At 31.1% G+C, this 4,331-nt stretch overlaps 1 non-coding gene across 1 annotated transcript; it reads left to right on the top strand.

The window, feature by feature from the left end:
- The first annotated feature begins 320 nt into the window (after window positions 1–320).
- Window positions 321–461, top strand: LOC129976780 (U4 spliceosomal RNA). The gene has a single exon (XR_008785202.1). It is a non-coding gene; the product is annotated as a U4 spliceosomal RNA (small nuclear RNA).
- The last annotated feature ends 3,870 nt before the right edge of the window (window positions 462–4,331 follow it).

Genomic DNA, 4,331 nt, shown 5'->3' on the forward strand with positions numbered 1-4,331 from the left:
TTAATTTTTATTTTCTTTGTCAGATTTTGTTCCAAGTCCTGTTTTATTTTGTTTTAACTGAATGTCTACACATAGTTAAATTCAACATTCTACGCACAAATATACGCTGTACATTTACTTTATATAATATGCTTGAAATAAAACATTTAATAAATGAAACATGGGTGTTTGATTCTTACTTTAGCTTGCATTCAACTTTTCAATATTATTTCTGCAATGTTCCCAGAATCGATGCCCTTTCAAATAATTACTCTTATTATATCCACCACTATTTTTAGAAGGAAAATTTACATATAGAATTTCTTCATCGTAAATTCTTTAGCTTTGCGCAGAGGCAGTGTCATAGCCAATGAGGTTCTACCGAGGCGTGACTATTGCTAGTTGAAAACTTTACCCAATACCCAGCCCTGTCGACGTGAAATACCGTCGGCTGAGGCAATTTTTGGGAACTCCTTCGGGAGTTTATAACATAAAATAGAAATATCATGTCTAGTCAGTAGGAGTGACTGTAGCGCCCTCACCCATGGCAATGTTCTCTTTTTTCAGAGGATATGTATTAAGCAGAGAAAGAAATCTCCGGCACCTTCACTCAGGAGTTTGACGGACGATCGTAAAGCCCAGAACTAAAGACCGAAATCGTTATTAGTGTGGTTCAGGTAGAGAGAGTATCATATATTTTGCTTACGCTTTGACATTTTAGTATTACTTATTTTATTTTTGTCTGTACTCTGCTTGTTTGTCATCAGCGACATGAATGTGAACGCTGTTAATGTTACGAAAGATAAAATACCTCTAAGAAAGAAAAGTCCAGAATGAGAAGATTCTGTTCAGATAAAAGCAAACAACCAATTAAATTCTTATTCATTTACGTTTTGAATTAAAGAAAATTTCGAATAAGTGTTCCGTTTTTAATATGGAATATTTGTGGCACTTTAATTTTTGCTAATTATTATTACTTATATAATAATTTTCATCTTGTGAATGCATATTTCTAGCATTGATATTTATTAAATTACTTATATTATAAAGTTTATTATAAGTAAATTATGAAAAGTCATATTTAACAAATCCCTTTAAATAAACACATGAATTTCGCAAATGCTTTTTTGCCTTTTTTACATAATATGTTAAATATTAATTATTTTCATTATCTTATTAATGAAATAAGTTCACAATATTTTGATTGTTTCAATTTAGCACTGGTATTATTTTGAACATGACCTGCATGCTCCAAGATTAAGTAAAAGAGTGTAATTCGGAAATCACTTTTGAAGTTTAGAAAATATTCAGAGTGTTAGTATAATAATAAGCTTATAAATAGGGGTGATTATGTGAAATAAAAGATATATGATCTGAAAGAACGTTTCTCAAAAGAGTAAATGTAATTTAATAGTTCAGAAAAACACTAAACTTGTTAAATGCTTATCAAGTTATAAAAATCTTTTAATTTAAAGGTATATTACGAGAATATGATTACATCATTTTTTTCATGAATCATTTTATATTGTAAACGTACTATTAATTTTTTATTAAGAAAATTAAAGTGAAATGGAATATAAATAGATAAAAGTACTGCTTCAGAATTGCACGAGTAGAAATATTGAAAATTGATTGTGGAAAACTATATATTCTTGAATTTTATAATATTCGTCCAAAATAATAATAATAATAAACCCTCGCTTATTGTTCATTTGGCTATTAAAATAATACATCAGAACTTTTAAAACTTCGTTAGAATGACTTATTTTTTGTTAGTTCTGGTCACTGCCACGGGTGGCGCTACAGTTCTCTTTGGGCAAGAGATGTCAATCTAAAAAATAATAAGCTTTATTGAATCTTATGGAATTAAAAATGTTCTTTAGACCTCAAATTAGCGTTTCGGTTTCTTGTTATTAATTATTTTCATTGCCTTATTAATGAAATCATTTCACAATATTTTGATTATTTTGAACATGATCTGCTTGTCCCAAGAGTAAAAATTTCACTTTTATAATTTTGAGATTTATTTTTATGAATATCTGGATAGCAACATTTTAATTAGAATTCAATAGTTTTACACAGATAAAGGTTAACAGATGTTCCACTAAATGAGCGTCATTTCACATGGAAATTCAGACTGTTTTGCCACTCCTCCAGTGAGCAAAATTAACAAAAAACAAGTTATACTAAGGAAATGGTAAAAGGTCTGACATATTATAACAGTTCTTTTATTTATTTAGGTATATTGCAAGAATATGAATACAATACTTTTTTATGTGTCATTTTATATTCCAAACGTCCTATTAATTTTTTATTAAAGAAAATAACTTAAGTGGAATGGAACATACTAAATCTAAATCTTTAACTTGTTGCAGAAACTTTTCAAATCATAGGCAGAAGTGAAGCGCTAAAACTTTGCAAAATGCCATTAGACAAGCTGGATATAAAAGTCGCATTCTTAGAGAGAAACCGCTCATCAGCTTGCATATTAAGAAAAAGCATTTGAAGTTCGAAAAAAGGTCGCAGCAATCTAAAGGAAAGTATTAAAAATTTGAGTTTAGATGGAAATTTCATTTTTCAGCAGGACAACGACCCCAAACAGAATGCACGTAATGTCAAAATATGATGTCTTTTTCATTGTAAACAGCAGTTACACACACCACCCCGACATCAATGCCATTGAATATTAGTGGGCCATACTCGAAGCAGTGGTTTAAAAACATAAAATTAGAAAAAAAAAAAGAAAAAAAAGCATTTAAAACAAGTGATGCATGAAGAATGGGGTAAAATATCTTCAGATACCACCAAAAATAGGTCGAATCGGTACCACGACGTTTAAAGGTCATTATAAAAGCCAAAAGATATGCAACTTAATAGTCACACTTTGTGATTTGCGTGATATTTCAAAAATTTCATTGGTGTATTCTCAATATTTTGAGGCAAAATTCTGCGCATGTTTATTTAGAATGCTTCTGAAACTTTTCAGTTTAAAAGTTTTTCGTTCATTTTTCTTTATTTTTACTTTAAATTAAACCATTTGTTATGTGTTAAAATAAAAACATGTTTGCACTTCCCGGTAATGTGTTATTTATATTGAAAGTCGGATTTATCAAGTAAATGTAAGGTGTACTTTTAGTTTTTTGTTGCTGAATTGAAATTAGGCATGTAAAATAATTTCCTGATTCTTCATATGAAATTCTAACAACCCAAATCAACATTTCAATTATTCTGACAATTATAATTATGCTCTATTTCTTGATAAAAAATGCTTCACCTGTTAATTAATATGACATTCAGTATCGTGTTGATATGAGCTTCTTAGAATTGAGAGATAAGTCAGTAAAATTGTAAATTTTAGCAATAAAGTTACTTGCAGATTAATATTTTGAATATTGATAATAGATTCCCTTGTATTCTCTGAAAATTGTTTCAAATGAGCAGTATATGTTAAGGTCTCATATAGTGGGATTAGTTGTTGTTTTATTTTTACTATAATTACCTACTATAATTATTGTACACATATGGGAAACGATATTAGATAATCTCTAGAGGATTTTTTTTCCTCCATAAAATTGCACAGCAAACGTCCACCATAATAAGCATTAATATTTCACAGCTAAAGGCGACCAACAATTGTTGAGAAATGAGCCACTAGAGCGCACCACTTGGCACGCTAGAGGGCGCTACTGTGTATCGAAATATAAGTATAAAATGCAGTAATTGCGAGAGAGGCTTGTTTTCATTTTTTTTTTTTTTCTGGTTTTCAACCGAGTCGTTGAAGTGATAAGACGTGCCTCTCTTGAGCTCTGACTTTGACCGGATACGCTGACCACTGCCGACCCTACAACGCCAGCCAGGCCCGACTCGTCCTTTTTAGGATTAGCTATGGAAGGGCCCAAGGACCTACCCCCACCTGCAGACGCTATGGACCTTGACAACATTGATCCGAATACCAAATGTGAGGATTTAAGGAAATGCAAGTCTGCTATATCTGCAACGAAGAAGAGAATACAACATCTCCACATCATAATGAATGAAATCCCTGACAACCCAGGAATGAAGCAGTTGGCCATCCTAGACAAGAATTTCCAAGAAGAGCTTGAAGGACTCAACAAAAGGGTGAGTGCTCTTGGAACTGGTTTTGTTTTGAATTGTGTGCACCATCCCCCCCCCAAACTTAACTAATAAGGATAAAAAATTAACCGATAAGATAAATAATAAGAGAACTAGAACCCCTACCGATAATGAAAATGTTAATAATCTAAACGATAAAATTCCTGGAGCTAAAGCTTTAAATTTGATACAAATCCATCCGCTAATAATGATTTCTTTAAATTCCCTCCTTAGAGGCT

Source organism: Argiope bruennichi, chromosome 7, assembly GCF_947563725.1.
Source record: "Argiope bruennichi chromosome 7, qqArgBrue1.1, whole genome shotgun sequence".
NCBI classification, from domain to species: domain Eukaryota; kingdom Metazoa; phylum Arthropoda; class Arachnida; order Araneae; family Araneidae; genus Argiope; species Argiope bruennichi.